This window comes from Callithrix jacchus, chromosome 5, assembly GCF_049354715.1.
Source record: "Callithrix jacchus isolate 240 chromosome 5, calJac240_pri, whole genome shotgun sequence".
Taxonomy (NCBI): Eukaryota; Metazoa; Chordata; class Mammalia; order Primates; family Cebidae; genus Callithrix; species Callithrix jacchus.
In genome coordinates, this window is record NC_133506.1 from 92,544,358 (window position 1) to 92,561,378 (window position 17,021).

Below are 17,021 nucleotides of genomic sequence, written 5' to 3' on the forward strand. Positions count from 1 at the left end.
ATACTGACCAGGCTTATATATGAAATTCTTTAAGAGCAGGGACTATTACTTGTCAGTTTTATTCCCAAGGTTTAGCAGAATGTTTTTGCAAGATGCTCAATAAATATTAAGTAATTGATAAAAGTTGACTTATTACTGATATGTAACACAGAAGATAAATAACCAGCCTGGGGCAACATGATAAAATCCCGTCTCTACAAAAAACACAAAAATTAGCCAGGGTGGTGGTGCACACCTGTGGTCCCGGCTACCAGGGAGGACGAGGCAGGAGGATCTCTTGAGCCCAAGAGGCAGAGGTTGCAGTAAACCAAAATTGCTCCACGACACCCTAGCCTGGGTAACAGAGCCAGACCCTGTCTCAAAAAAAAATATATATATATATAATAATAAAATAACTAAACAGAATAACTGATAAATGAATAGAGTAATAAATAATGAGAATAATAAGCAGAATAACAAATGAAGTGATACATAAATTGTAAATAAATGAATCAATAGTACCAACTTTTAACTGCCATATTCATCATACACAGCACAGTGAGTCTGAAATATTCATATTACCTTGTTATAAAACATAGAATGTGAGCAATAAAGAAAACAGGCATTAAATGTATCCTTGTCCAAAATGAATTATTCTGAAGCTATCGACATTTCCATCTTTAATTTTTGAAATCTGTATGTTCACCACGCACAGTGGCTCACGCCTGTAATCCCAGCACTTTGGGAGGCTGAAGCGGGCAGATCACCTGAGGTCAGGAGTTCAAGACTAGCTTGACCAACATGGAGAAACCCCGTCTCTACTAAATATACACAAATCAGCCAGGCATGGTGGCACATGCCTGTAATCCCAGCTACTCAGGGGGCTGAGGTAGGAGAATGGCTTGAACCTGAGAGGCGGAAGTTGCTTTGAGCCGAGATCACATCATTTCTCTCCAGCCTGGGTGACAAGAGCGAAACTCCATCTCAAAAAAAAAAAAAATCTGTATGTTACAGCAGGAAGATGTGATTCCAGTTTATCCAAATATTTCAGTACAACTTCCTCTTTGGATACAACACCAAAATCTACAAAGCCATGTAAGGAAGAATATTCTTCATCTTGTCAGTAAACAAGTAAAAGTGCAGGTGTCTTAGATCTTTGTTCAAACAGTATCGCTAACTAGTTTGAGATCTTAAAGAAACCACCACTCTGAGTCTTAATTTTTGAATTTTAAAAGGAAGGAATTCGTCTAAATTCTTTTAAGTAGGTTCTTCATCCCTTCTAGGTGGTAGAGAGTTTCACTAAATTTGCCTGAAGTTACTAGACTGGATATCAGGGCAGGGGGAAATACATGTAATCGAACAGAAAATATTTGGGAAATACTTTTATTGGAAACAATTTTAACCTCTTTTCAATTTTCAGGGTTTATCTAAAGTGCAACACGGAAGTCAACCACATAGGCAATGTCCCGAAAACTTTCACAGCTGCTGGCCTGGAAATGAATATGAGAACCAAATTGAAGAAAGTGACTCACCACAGAAGGGAATCACGCCTCGATGTTTTTCTGCCTCTCCCAAAATAATCATTTTCTTCAGGGTTTGTCTTAACAAAAGGAAAATCAGAGAAAATATCAGTATAGGGTTTCTGTTTGTTTGAGTGTGATCTTTTCTGTTCCTTTTGATTGGGCAGTGAGACTGAGGAATCGTCTAGTAGTCTTATAACTACTGCAAGGAATGCTGCCCCAGCTGCCGGACGGTCTCAACACTTACACGTTGAAAAACATTTTTGTCTTGCAAAACTATAAAGAAGCTAAAAAAAAACCATTCAATTAATACAGTGGCTAGTCAAATATATATAGATATATATGTGTAAGTAAAATAGGTGTCTGTTTCAGAGCTCTGTTTTGCCAGGATGTTATAGCTCAGAGTGAGTCATGGCCAGCTCAGTTCTCCCCTGAAACAGCCAGATCGTGAAACTGAAATGCATTCTTCACACACATGATACCAAACTACAATCCCTAATAGCTAAGGTATGTGAGAGCAGCTGATTACAACCTCAAACTTAAATCAGAAAGAATCCATAGACAGGGTCTACATTGTTTTTTGTGAAAATTATATATAAAAAATTCAAAGATAAACTCCTTAGAAAAGACACCAAATGGAACACCAAATGTACATAGAAAAATGGTGAGGACTATGATGCACCTTTCAATTGATGGTGCTGGGCTGATCTCCTGGTTTAGACACATATGATCTTATGGAATAAATAACACAGTACAGATGCAAGAAAACAATAAAAATGGCCGAACCTTATGCTTGAATATGGAATTACCATGTACAGAGCACTCGTGCGCTCTCACATTTGACGTGATCATCTTATGCCACATGTAGGGCAGGAACTATTATCCTTAATTTTACAGGTGAAAAAACCATAGCTCAAAAAAATCGAAGTTTCTAGCTTAAGACTTCATGATTCTACCACTAGGGAACTCTACTAGTTCTGACCCCAAATCCAGGCAGACTTCTGCAAATGATATGAGTACATAGACCTGAGTTGGAATTTTGGTTCCAACACTTCCCAGATATCTGGTCCTGGGGAAGTCACTTCATTTCTTTGAGCTTTGTCGCAGGTTGGCCCTCAGGAAGTAGATGCTGAGACTGAGTTTTAGGATCAAAAGGTATCCTAAGGAGTAATATTTATGAAAGGAAAAGGGAGAAAGCAAGACGGGGCAGGCTTTTAGTCTTTTGGGGATAGTTAGCAGACTGTGATGCAGACCAAAGTCTTTATATCTTGATACAGAGAAAATTATTCTAGAGTGTCGTCATCTGGACATTCATAGTCCAAGATCTGCATATGCAATCAACTTCACCATTCTCTTTAAAGTCTATAAAGTGCTGCTATCTCTCCTTTGCATCATTTACTGGTTTTTCTAATAATTGTCAAACATATTCTCCAGTCAATTTTCTTCTCTTTGCCATTACAGGCAGAAAATCTAAAACTATAATTTAAATATTGTTTGATTATAGATTTTTTTAAAAAAAGAGAGAGAGAGAGAGACCCAAAGTTGGTGTCATCATACTTCCCTTATACCTGCTTGAAAAGTGCTATAATACTTTGGGCAATGCATTGAGAAAACTGATGCTGTAATGGTGATGATTTATTCCATTGTTGTTTCATCCCCAGGCAATTCCATCATTCGTTCATTTTCTTATTTTAGCCTTTTTTAGTATAGTTAGGAACAACGATGAGTGAAGATGAAGTAACTTTTAGTGTAATTAAATAGCAAAATGTTTCAAAATATAGAAAAAAATAAAACCATTAAGATCTCATAAATATGTCTTAGATTTATGAAAGGATCCAGTGAACCCTTATGGCAATGATAAGATAGAATAAACTTTATTCCTTTCTTTTTTTTTTTTTTTGTTGGAGATGGAGTCACTCTGTCACCCAGGCTGGAGCGCAGTGAACTTCATTCTATTTTTAATAAAATAAGTAAATATTCTCTTTGTTCTTTGAAACGCTAATAAGAATATAAGTCACAAAATATCATAAAAGATGAGTGAAGGTGAAATAACTCTTGGATAATGAAATAGCAAAATGTTAGAACAAATAGTTAGAACTGCTTTAAAAAGGACAGGCAAAAAGTAAATTGGGTCCAGTGGCCCCTGATGATTTATCAAGGTTTAGTGAAGCCTTGTGTTGGGAAAATGGCTAAGCCTTGTCCAAACCCTTAGTCAGACACTGACTGGTGGCCATCCCAAGAAAAGCATGCCCTTGGCTACCACTGCCTTGCTGAGTCATAGGCCAGTGTATTAGTCCATTCTCGCCCTACTAATGAAGACATACCTGAGACTGGGTAGTTTATAAAGAAAAGAGGCTTAATTGACTCACAGTTCCGCGTGGGTGGGGAGACCTTAGGAAACTTACACTCATGGTGGAATGGTAAGCAAACATGTCCTTTTTCACATGGTGGCAGCAAGGAAAAGATCAATTAGAAGGCTACGATAGCTGGGCATGGTGGCTCACGCCTGAAATCCCAGCACTTTGGGAGGACAAAGTGGGCAGATCCCTTGAGGTCAGGAGTTTGAGATCAGCCTGGCCAATATGGTGAAACCTCATCTCTACCAAAACCACAAAAATTAGCCAGGTGTGGTGGTGCATGCCTGTAATCCCAGCTACTTGAGAGGCTGAGGCAGGAGAACAGCTTGAACCCAGAAGATGGGTACAGTGGCTCACACCTGAAATCTCAACACTTTGAAAGGCCAAGGAGGGAAAATCACTTGAGCCCAGAAGTTTGAGACCGGCCTGGACAAATTAGCCAGGCACTGGGCAGAGTGGTGCATGCCTGTGATTCCAGCTACTTGGGAAGCTGAGGTGGGAGGATTGCTTAACCCCGGGAGGTCGAGGCTGCAGTGAACTGAGATGGCACCACGGCACTCAGCCTGGGCAACAGAGTGAGACCCTGTCTCAAAAAAAAAAAATACAAGAGGGATGATCAGGAATGACTTGAGCTTCCAGATATCAAAACGTTCATGCAGTATGGATACTCTCCAGGGCAGATGCATCCAGCCCCCGCTGCTGGAGTATGGGCTGCTAACAGCTACCCTCACAGGGTTCCACCTTGCCCAAGATGGTACCCCTTCAAGAGAGTGACCATGGCCAGTAACTGGCTCATAGGGGATACAAAGTTCCAGCCCCCATCTCAAATTAGGACAACTTCTGAAGGGCCAGCCCCGTCCAGAGCTCCCCAAAGGACCAGCAGAAGCCTTTGTTAAAAACAGCATTGCATCGGCCTCTCCCTATGCCCATTCCAGTCTTCCCCACCTACTGACATGTTCCTCCCTATGTCACAAAGGAACTCTGCGATATACTTCTGCATACATCTCTGCATCTCACAGTCTGTTTCTAGGTTTAAAACAAGTTTTAAAACACAAGTTTAAAAAAAAAAAAAGTATTAGTTACAACAATTAGAACAATGTGCCACTGACACAGGAATGAACGCCCCATAAAAAAAGGCCCATCTGTATATGGGAATGACATTTTCAAATAAGCTGTGGACAAGCAGATTATTCAATAAAGGCTTCTGAAATAGCTGGTTAACCAAGGGGTGGGAGCCAGGATGGGGATGAGGCTAAGGAGGGTGTTGAATAGTTATATCACACACACCAAAATAAATTCTACAGACATAGCAGAAATAAAAGAAAGACAACTTTTATAGACTTTAATTTTTTAAATTATGTATTTGGGAAATGGTGATGGCTTATTTCATCAGAAAACAAAAACATCATAAAGGGAAAAGAGGACAGATTTATAGCAAGAAAACAAAGTGAAATAAGAAGCAAAAGAAAAAAATAAATGTAGTGAAGTATGGTGAAAACCTGCTCCAACACCAAGGGAAGACTGTGTAGAGAGACCACAGAATCCACATGTGGACCGAACAATTTAAATCACTTTGCCCTAGCTGCAGTTTGGCGCCACCTGCTGTCAGCTGTCTTATCTGTCTAAAATCAAGAGGATTTGGGGGCTTGCAAATTTCCAAGAAAGCAGCAGTTCCAGGAATGGGCAGCCTGTTTAGTTGTCCTGACTCATTCTCAGCCTCCCAATTCCCCATCTTCTCCCCTAGCCACACCCACCCTCCTGTCCACCTGCCATATATCCCTGCCACACTCCAGAGGATAAGAACTTTAGCCTGCCCTCTTGGGGGCTGCATGTAGAATGAAAGCCAACAGCCAATTACTTTAAGTCTAGATTTTCAGCAATGCCCCATGGTACCAGGGTTTTCACTGCACTTGTCATATACAGCCATCCAAGGGCTGATGTCCCCAATATATAAACTCAGGAACAGAGATAAGAAATGGATACATGAGACACATAAGAAATTCATAAAATGCGAATCACCAACAAACATTAAAAAGCGATGATGCCCAACATCTCTTCAATTAAAGAAAGGCAGAGTAAAATAATGAGATGCTATGTTCTGTTGAACCTGTTTGCTATTGCAAACAGGTCCAATTTGTTTAATAATAATAAATACCCATTTTAGCAAGGGTGTAGGGCAAAGGTACCAATACCCTGCTGGATGGAGTGCAAACTGGCAAAACCTTTAAGAAAACAATTCAGCAACAGGTATCAAAAGCCTTTTTAGGAAAAGAGCATATCCTTAGAGCCAGCAGTTTCATTTATAGGAATTTAGTCTTACATAATCAATTATTAATATATGTATACTCCTCTCAGCTCTTTATCATAGTGAAACATTAGCTATAATAAAATATTCAACAATGAAGAATCAATAGGCTAAGTTATGAAACACCCATCAAAGTTCATCAAAGGACTGTCACACAGCCGTTAATGTTCAAATTCGATACTGATGACTTAGGAAGATGGCGCTGTAGGACCAACTCAGGATTGCAGCTCCCAGTCAAACCGCAGAGGATGAGTGGACGCCGCATTTCCATACGGATCTTTATTGTCCACAGACTAGGAGATTCCCAGGTGTAAGAGCCCCATGGGCCGCGCAGCAGTTTGGGGCGGCACGGCTGTTAGGCCAGGGCCGCAGCGCAGTGACACTCCATACAAAATACGCTGGTTTGGTTGCCCCGTTAAACCAGCAATTGGAGATTTAAGAAGGCAGATTAGCACATTCATCTGATTAAACAAGACTTAAACAGAAAGCCAGCCCAGGAGATTCCTGGGCAGCAACGTGGTTTGAGCTGGCACACTGGGTCGCTGCACGGGAAATCACACAGATCCCGGCGCCCTTGCAGCAGGCAACTGGAACACCTGGGAGAGAGTCAACCACTCAACTTAAAAAAAAAAAAGGGCTCTGAGGCAGGGAGCCAGGTGATCAGGCTCGGCGGGTACCACCCCCACAAAAACAAACAAAACAGCAATTGGAAACACTCAGGGTTGAGAGTTTCACAGCAAGCACAGCAGAATCCAGGATGGTGCAGCTCGGAGGGAGAGGGGCGTCTGCCATTACCAAGGCACTCAACCCCCACGGAGCTACACTGCCATTGCTGACGCAGCCTGCCATTGCTGAGGCAACCCGCCGTTGCCAGGGCAACCCGCAATAACACAGAGAGTCCGCCACTAAAGAGGCGAGCACACCCATATAAACAGGACGATATGGAATTACAGACGGCAGCAGGGCAGAGCCCATGGCAGCAGGGCAGAGCACACAGCAGCTCAGCATAGCCACTGCAGGCAAGCAGTGATTAGACTGCCCCCTTTTTGGGCAGGACAGTGCAACAGATAGTCATAAATGGAGCCCTAACTCCCCGGGACAGAGTATGTGAGGAAAAAAAAGGGGGCTTTATGAGTTCTGCTGCAGCAAACTTAAATGTACCTGCCAAGCAGCCCTGAATGAACAATGGAGCTCACAGCTCAGCACTTGAGCTCCTATAAAGTACAGACAGTCTCCTCAAGCAGCAACTTGACCCCCGTATATCCAAAGAGTAACCTCCCAAAGGACTGATCAGACTGACATTTGGCAGGCATCATTCAGGGACAAAGATAGCAGAAGAAGAATCTGGTAGCAACACTCACAGTTCCGCAGCTGCTACAGGAGTTCCCAAGGCAAGCAGGGCCTGGAGTGGACCTCAGCAGTCCTACAGCAGTGGGGCCAGAATGTTAGAAAAAAAACTAAGAAACAGAAATACTCCATCATCAACAATCTGGATGTCCACTCAGAGACCGAATTGGAAAATCAGCAACCACTCAGATGACAGGTGGATAAATCCACAAAGATGGGAAGAAACCAGCACAAAAAGGAGGAAAACACCCGAAACCAGAACACCTCGCCTCCTACAAAGGACCAAAACTCCACACCAGCAAGGGAACAAAGCTGGACGAAGAATGAGTGTGATGAAATGACGGAATCAGACATCAGAAGGTGGGTAATGAGAAACTTCCATGAGCTAAAAGAACATGTTCTAAATCAATGCAAAGAAACTAAGAACCTTGAAAAAATATTTGAGGAAATAATAACAAGAATGGACAACTTAGAGAGGAATATGAGTGAACTGAAGGAGCTGAAAAACTCAACACGAGAACTTCATGAAGCATGCACAAGTTTCAAGAGCCGAATTGACCAAGCAGAAGAAAGGATATCAGAAGTCGAAGATCAACTAAATGAAATATAATGAGAAGCCAAGATTAGAGAAAAAAGTGCAAAAAGGAATTAACAAAGTCTCCAAGAAATGTGGGACTATGTAATGAGACCTAATCTATGTTTCATAGGTGTACCCGAATGTGATAAAGAGAATGAATCCAAGCTGGAAAATACTCTTCAGGATATTCTCCAGAAAAATTTCCCCAACCTAGCAAGGCAGGCCAATATTCAAGTCCAGGAAATACAGAGAACACCACAAAGATATTCCGCAAGAAGAGCAACCCCAAGGCACATAATTGTCAGATTCACCAGGGTTGAAATGAAAAAGAAAATGCTAAGGGCAGCCAGAGAGAAAGGTTGGGTCACCCACAAAGGGAAGCCCATCAGACTCACAGCAGATCTCTTGGCAGAAACCCTACAAGCAAGAAGAGAGTGGGGGCCAATATTCAACATTCTTAAATAAAAGAACTTTCAACCCAGAATTTCATATCCAGCCAAAGTGAGCTTCAGAAGTGAAGGAAAATTAAAATCCTTTGTGAACAAGCAAGTGCTCAAACACCACCAGGCCTGCTTTACAAGAGCTCCTGAAAGAGGCACTACACATAGAAAGGAACAACCAGTATCAGCCATTCCAAAATCACACTAAATGCTAAAGAGCATCAACAAAATGAAGAATCTGCATCAACTAATGGGAAAAACAGCCAGCGAGGATCAAAATGGCAGTATCAAATTCACACATAACAATATTAACCCTAAATGTAAATGGGCTAAATGCACCAAGCAAAAGACACAGACTGGCAAATTGGATAAAAAGCCAAAACCCATCGGTGTGCTGTATCCAGGAAACCCATCTCACAGGCAAGGATACACAAAGGCTCAAAATAAAGGGATGGAGGAAGATTTGCCAAGCAAATGGAGAGCAAAAAAAAGCAGGAGTTGCAATTCTCATCTCTGATAAAATAGACTTTAAAGCAACAAAGATCAAAAGAGACAAAGAAGGCCATTACATAATGGTAAAAGGATCGATACAACAAGAAGAGCTAACGATCCTAAATATATATGGACCCAATACAGGAGCACCCAGGTATATAAGGCAAGTTCTTAACGACTTACAAAGAGACTTAGACTCCCACACAATAATAGTCGGAGACTTTAACACTCCACTGTCAATATTAGACAGATCAACCAGACAGAAAATTAACAAGGATATCCAGGACTTGAACTCAGACCTGGAGCAAGCAAACCTGATAGACATTTACAGAACTCTCCACCCCAAATCCACAGAATATACATTCTTCTCAGCACCACATCACACCTACTCTAAAATTGACCACATAATTGCAAGTAAAGCACTCCTCAGCAAATGTAAAACAACTGAAATCATAACAAACAGCCTCTCAGACCATAGTGCAATCAAGTTAGAACTCAGAATTCAGAAAATAACTCAGAACTGCACAGCTTCTTGGAAACTGAACAACTGGTTCTTGAATGTTAATTGGATAAACAATGAAATGAAGGAAGAAATATAGAAGTTCTTCAAAACCAACGAGAACAAAGACACAACATGCCAGAATCTCTGGGACACATTTAAAGCAGTCTCTAGAGGAAAATATATAGCAATAAGTGCCCACATGAGATGAGTGGAGAGATCCAAAATTGACACCCTATCATCAAAATTGAAAGAGCTAGAGGAGCAAGATCAAAAAAACTCAAAACCTAGCAGAAGACAAGAAATAACTAAGATCAGAGCAGAACTGAAGGAGATTGAGACACGAAAAACCCTTCCAAAAAATCAATAAATCCAAGAGCTGGTTTTTTGAAAAGATCAACAAAATAGACAGACCACTTGCCAGACTGATAAAAAAGAAAAGAGAATAACCAAATAGATGCAATAAAAAATGATAAAGGGGAAATCACCACAGATTCCACAGAAATTCAAACCATCATCAGAGAATATTACAAACAACTCTATGCACATAAACTAGTAAACCTGGAAGAAATGGATAAATTCCTGAACACTTGTGTCCTCCCAAGCCTAAACCAGGAGGAAGCCAAAACTATGAACAGTAACAAGTTCTGCAGTTGAGGCAGCAATTAAGAGCCTACCACACAAAAAAAGCCCAGGTCCAGATGGGTTCACAGCCGAATTCTACCAGACGCACAAAGAGGAGCTTGTACCATTCATTCAGAAACTATTCCAAATAATCCAAAAAGGGGGAATCCTTCCCAAATCATTTTATGAGACCAACATCATCCTGACACCAAAACCAACATTTAGGGTTAATATTGTTATGTGTGAATTTGATACTGCCATTTTGATCCTCGCTGGCTGTTTTTCCCATTAGTTGATGCAGATTCTTCATTTTGTTGATGCTCTTTAGCATTTAGTGTGATTTTGGAATGGCTGATACTGGTTGTTCCTTTCTTTTGCCGTGCAGAAGCTGTGGAGTTTGGTTAGGTCCCATTTGTCTATTTTGGCAACAAAAGCCAAAATAGACAAATGGGACCTAACCAAACTCCACAGCTTCTGCACGGCAAAAGAAACAGTCACTAGAGTGAATCGGCAACCAACAGAATGGGAAAAAAATCTTTGCAGTTTATCCATCTGACAAAGGGCTGATATCCAGAATTTACAAAGAACTCAAACAGATTTACAAGAAAAAAACAAACAAGCCCATTCAAAAATGTGCAAAAGATATAAACAGACACTTTAAAAAAGAAGACATATATGAGGCCAACAAACATATGAAAAAATGCTCATCATCACTGGTCATTAGAGAGATGCAAATCAAAACCACATTGAGATACCACCTCATGCCAGTTAGAATGGTGATCATTAAAAAATCTGGAGACAACAGATGCTGGAGAGGATGTGGAGAAATAGGAACACTTCTACACTGCTGGTGGGAGTGTACATTAGTTCAACCATTGTGGAAGACAGTGTGGCGATTCCACAAGGACCTAGAAATAGAAATTCCATTTGACCCAGCAATCCCATCACTGGGTATATATCCAAAGGACTATAAATCGTTCTACTATAAGGACACATGCACACGAATGTTCATTGTAGCACTGTTTACAATAGCAAAGACCTGGAATCAACCCAAATGCCCATTGATGATAGACTGGACTGGGAAAATGTGACACATATACACCATGGAATATTATGCAGCAATCAAAAATGATGAGTTCATGTCGTTTGTAGGGACATGAATGAATCTGGAGAACATCATTCTCAGCAAACTGACACAAGAACAGAAAATGAAATACCGGATATTCTGACTCATAGGCGAGTGATGAACAATGAGAACACATGGACACAGGGAGGGGAGCACTACACTCTGGGATCTATTGCAGGGAATAGGGGAGGGACAACGGGGGGGTAGCTGGGGAGGGATAGCATGGGGAGAAATGCCAAATATGGGTGAAGGGGAGGAAGGCAGCAAAACACACTGCCACGTGTGTACCTATGCAACTATCTTGCATGTTCTGCACATGTACCCCAAAACCGAAAAGGCAATTTAAAAAAAAGAATGAAAAACATGAATAAAAAAAGAATGTTCAAGTTCATGTACTGACCTAAAAGAATGTTAGTTGTCTATTGTGAAATAAAAAGTAGAGTTTTAGGACAATAGGTAAAGTATAATCTTTCATAAGAAAATAATTACATGTGTATTAACACTGCATGTGTTGGTCTGTTCTTGCACTGTTATAAAGAAATACCTGAGACTGGCTATTTTATAAAAAAAAAAAAAGAGGTTCAATTGGCTAACAGTTCTGCAGGCTGTACAGAAAACATCATGGCTTCTGCTTCTGAAGAAGCCTCAGGAAACATAATCACAGTGGAAGATCAAGGGAAGCCAGCATGTCTCACATGAGCAGAATGGGAGGGAGAGGGGGCAGGCAGGTTCCACACACCTTTAGACCACTAGATTTCACAAGAACTCACTATCACAATAAAGGCACATGGGAGGGGGTGAAGCAGGGAGGGATGGTGTGAAACTATGAGAAACTGCCCACCACTGCCCCCCAAAAATGATCCAATCACCTCCTACCTGGCCCCACCCCTAGTATCCAGTATCAGGGATTACATTTCACCATGAAATTTGGATAGGGACACAGACCCAAGCCATATCACTGTACTTACTTTAAAAAAAAATAAAAAAGCAAAACCAATATACATCCAAATGTTAACAGTGACTATTTTGGGATAGTGAAATTATGAGTTATCTTTATTTCCTTTTTTTTTTAATTTTTTATTGCATTTTAGGTTTTAGGGTACATGTGCAGAACATGCAAGACAGTTGCATAGGTACACACATGGCAGTGTGTTTTGCTTCCTTTCTCCCCTTAACCCACATTTGGCATTTCTCCCCAGGCTATCCCTCCCCCCACACTGGCCCTCCCCTTTTCCCCCCAATAGAACCCAGTGTTTAGTGTCCATGTGTTCTCATTTTTCATCACCCGCCTATGAGTGAGAATATGCAGTGTTTCATTTTCTGTTCTTGTGTCAGTTTGCTGAGAATGATGTTCTCCAGATTCATTCATGTCCCTACAAACGACACGAACTCATCATTTCTGATTGCTGCATAATATTCCATAGTGTATATGTGCCACATTTTCCCAATTCCAGTCTATCATCGATGGGCATTTGGGTTGATTCCAGGTCTTTGCTATTGTAAACAGTGCTGCAATGAACATTCCTGTGCATGTGTCCTTATAGTAGAACGATTTATAGTCCTTTGGATATATACCCAGTAATGGGATTGCTGGGTCAAATGGAATTTCTATTTCTAAGGCCTTGAGGAATCGCCACACTGTCTTCCACAGTGGTTGAACTAATTTACACTCCCACCAACAGTGTAAAAGTGTTCCTTTTTCTCCACATCCTCTCCAGCATATGTTGTCTCCAGATTTTTTAATGATCACCATTCTAACTGGCGTGAGATGGTATCTCAATGTGATTTGCATCTCTCTGATGACCTGTGACGATGAGCATTTTTTCATATGTTTGTTGGCCTCATATATGTCTTCTTTCGTAAAGTGTCTGTTCATATCCTTTGCCCAATTTTGAATGGGCTTGTTTGTTTTTTTTCTGTAAATCTGTTTGAGTTCTTTGTAAAGTCTGGATATCAGCCCTTTGTCAGATGGGTATACTGCAAAAATTTTTTCCCATTCTGTTGGTTGCCGATTCACTCTAGTGATGGTTTCTTTTGCCGTGCAGAAGCTGTGGAGTTTCATTAGGTCCCATTTGTCTATTTTGGCTTTTGTTGCCAATGCTTTTGGTGTTTTGTTCATGAAGTCCTTGCCTACTCCTATGTCTTGGATGGTTTTGCCTAGATTTTCCTCTAGGGTTTTTATGGTGCCAGGTCTTATGTTTAAGTCTTTAATCCATCTGGAGTTAATTTTGGTGTAAGGTGTCAGGAAGGGGTCCAGTTTCTGCTTTCTGCACATGGCTAGCCAGTTTTCCCAACACCATTTGTTGAACAGGGAATCCTTTCCCCATTGCTTGTTTTTGATGGGTTTATCAAAGATTGTATAGTTTTAGATATGTTGTGTTGCCTCCGATGCCTCTGTTCTGTTCCATTGGTCTATATCTCTGTTTTGGTACCAGTACCATGCTGTTTTGATTACTGTAGCCTTGTAGTATAGTTTGAAGTCCGGTAGTGTGATGCCCCCCACTGTGTTCTTTTTGCTTAGAATTGACTTGGCTATGCGGGCTCTCTTTTGGTTCCATATGAAGTTCATGGTGGTTTTTTCCAGTTCTGTGAAGAAAGTCAATTGTAGCTTGATGGGTATAGCATTGATTCTGTAAATTACTTTGGGCAGTATAGCCATTTTCACGATATTAATTCTTCCTAACCATGAACATGGAATGTTTCTCCATCTGCTTGTGTCCTCTCTGATTTCGTTGAGCAGTGGTTTGTAGTTTTCCTCGAAGAGGTCCCTTACGTTCTTTGTAAGTTGTATTCCTAGGTATTTTATTCTTTTTGTAGCAATTGTGAATGGCAGTTCTTTCTTGATTTGGCTCTCTTTAAGTCTGTTATTGGTGTAGAGGAAGGCTTGTGATTTTTGCACATTGATTTTATATCCTGAGACTTTGCTGAAGTTGCTTATCAGTTTCAGGAGTTTTTGGGCTGAGGCGATGGGGTCTTCTAGGTATACTATCATGTCGTCTGCAAATAGAGACAATTTGGCTTCCACCTTTCCTATTTGAATACCCTTTATTTCTTTTTCTTGCCTGATTGCTGTGGCTAGAACTTCCAGTACTATATTGAATAGGAGTGGTGAAAGAGGGCATCCTTGTCTAGTGCTGGATTTCAAAGGGAATGCTTCCAGTTTTTTCCCATTCAGTATGATATTGTCTGTTGGTTTGTCATAAATAGCTTTTATTACTTTGAGATACGTTCCATCGATACCGAGTTTATTGAGGGTTTTTAGCATAAAGGGCTGTTGGATTTTGTCAAATGCCTTCTCTGCATCAATTGACATAATCATGTGGTTTTTGTTTTTGGTTCTGTTTATGTGGTGAATTACGTTTATAGACTTGCATATGTTGAACCAGCCTTGCATCCCCAGGATGAATCCTACTTGATCATGATGAATAAGTTTTTTGATTTGCTGTTGCAATCGGCTTGCCAATATTTTATTGAAGATTTTTGCATCTACGTTCATCATGGATATTGGCCTGAAGTTTACTTTTCTTGTTGGGTCTCTGCCGGGTTTTGGTATCAGGATGATATTGGTCTCATAGAATGATTTGGGAAGGATTCCTTTTTTTTTGATTATTTGGAATAGTTTCTGAAGGAATGGTACCAGCTCCTCTTTGTGTGTCTGGTAGAAATCGGCTGTGAACCCGTCTGGACCTGGGCTTTTTTGTGTGGTAGGCTCTTAATTGATGCCTCGACTTCTGCCCTTGTTATTGGTCTATTCATAGTTTCAGCTTTCTTCTGGTTTAGGCTTGGGAGGACACAGGAGTCCAGGAATTTATCCATTTCTTCCAGGTTTACTAGTTTATGTGCATAGAGTTGTTTGTAATATTCTCTGATGATGGTTTGAATTTCTGTGGAATCTGTGGTGATTTCCCCTTTATCATTTTTTATTGCATCTATTTGGTTGTTCTCTCTTTTCTCTTTAATCAATCTGGCTAGTGGTCTGTCTATTTTGTTGATCTTTTCAAAAACCAGCTCTTGGATTTATTGATTTTTTGGAGGGTTTTTCGTCTCTCAATCTCCTTCAGTTCTGCTCTGATCTGAGTTATTTCTTGTCTTCTACTGGGTTTTGAGTTTTTTTGATCTTGCTCCTATAGCTCTTTCAATTTTGATGATAGGGTGTCAGTTTTGGATCTCTCCATTCTTCTCATATGGGCACTTATTGCTATATACTTTCCTCTAGAGACTGCTTTAAATGTGTCCCAGAGATTCTGGCATGTTGTGTCTTCATTCTCATTGGTTTTGAAGAACTTCTTTATTTCTGCCTTCATTTCATTGTTTATCCAATCAACATTCAAGAGCCAGTTGTTCAGTTTCCAAGAAGCTGTGCAGTTCTGAGTTATTTTCTGAATTCTGAGTTCTAACTTGATTGCACTATGGTCTGAGAGGCTGTTTGTTATGATTTCAGTTGTTTTGCATTTGCTGAGCAGTGCTTTACTTCCAATTATGTGGTCAATTTTAGAGTAGGTGTGATGTGGTGCTGAGAAGAATGTATATTCTGTGGATTTGGGGTGGAGAGTTCTGTAAATGTCTATCAGGTTTGCTTGCTCCAGGTCTGAGTTCAAGCCCTGGATATCCTTATTGATTTTCTGTCTGGTTGATCTGTCTAATATTGACAGTGGAGTGTTAAAGTCTCCGACTATTATTGTGTGGGAGTCTAAGTCTCTTTGTAAGTTGTTAAGAACTTGCCTTATGTACCTGGGTGCTCCTGTATTGGGGCCATATATGTTTAGGATCGTTAGCTCTTCTTGTTGTATCGATCCTTTTACCATTATGTAATGGCCTTCTTTGTCTCTTTTGATCTTTGTGCTTTAAAGTCTATTTTATCAGAGATGAGAATTGCAACTCCTGCTTTTTTTTTTTTTTTTTTTGCTCTCCATTTGCTTGGTAAATCTTCCTCCATCCCTTTATTTTGAGCCTTTGTGTATCCTTGCATGTGAGATGGGTTTTCTGGATACAGCACACCGATGGGTTTTGGCTTTTTATCCAATTTGCCAGACTGTGTCTTTTGCTTGGTGCATTTAGTCCATTTACATTTAGGGTTAATATTGTTATGTGTGAATTTGATACTGCCATTTTGATCCTCGCTGGCTGTTTTGCTTGTTAGTTGTTGTAGATTCTTCATTATGTTGTAGATTCTTCATTAGGTTGATTGTGGAATAGCTGGTACTTGTTTTTCCTTTCTATGTGTAGTGCCTCTTTCAGGAGCTCTTGTAAAGCAGGCCTGGTGGTGTTTGAGTACTTGCTTGTTCACAAAGGATTTTATTTTTCCTTCACTTCTGAAGCTCACTTTGGCTGGATATGAAATTCTGGGTTGAAAGTTCTTTTCTTTAAGGGTGTTGATTATTGGCCCCCACTCTCGTCTGGCTTGTAGAGTTTCTGCCGAGAGATCTGCTGTGAGTCTGATGGGCTTCCCTTTGTGGGTGACCCAACCTTTCTCTCTGGCTGCCCTTAGTATTTTCTCCTTTTTTTCAACCTTGTTGAATCTGACGATTATGTGCCTTGGGGTTGCTCTTCTTGCGGAATATCTTTGTGGTGTTCTCGGTATTTCCTGCATTTGAGTGTTGGCCTGTCTTGCTAGGTGGGGGAAATTTTCCTGGATAATGTCCTGAAGAATATTTTCCAGCTTGGATTCATTCTCTTCGTCCCGCTCTGGTACACCTATCAAACGTAGGTTAGGTCTCTTCACATAGTCCCACATTTCTTGGAGACTTTGTTCATT

At 40.6% G+C, this 17,021-nt stretch overlaps 1 long non-coding RNA gene across 1 annotated transcript in view; it reads right to left on the reverse strand.

Annotated features, from left to right (window-relative positions):
• Positions 1-1,266: 1,266 nt before the first annotated feature.
• The window catches only part of LOC128932116 (uncharacterized), a 77,310-nt gene continuing 61,555 nt past the window's right edge, over positions 1,267-17,021 (reverse strand). The window contains exon 4 of the long non-coding RNA XR_013535689.1: positions 1,267-1,579. This is a non-coding gene — a long non-coding RNA (uncharacterized LOC128932116). The remainder of the gene's footprint in view (positions 1,580-17,021) is intronic.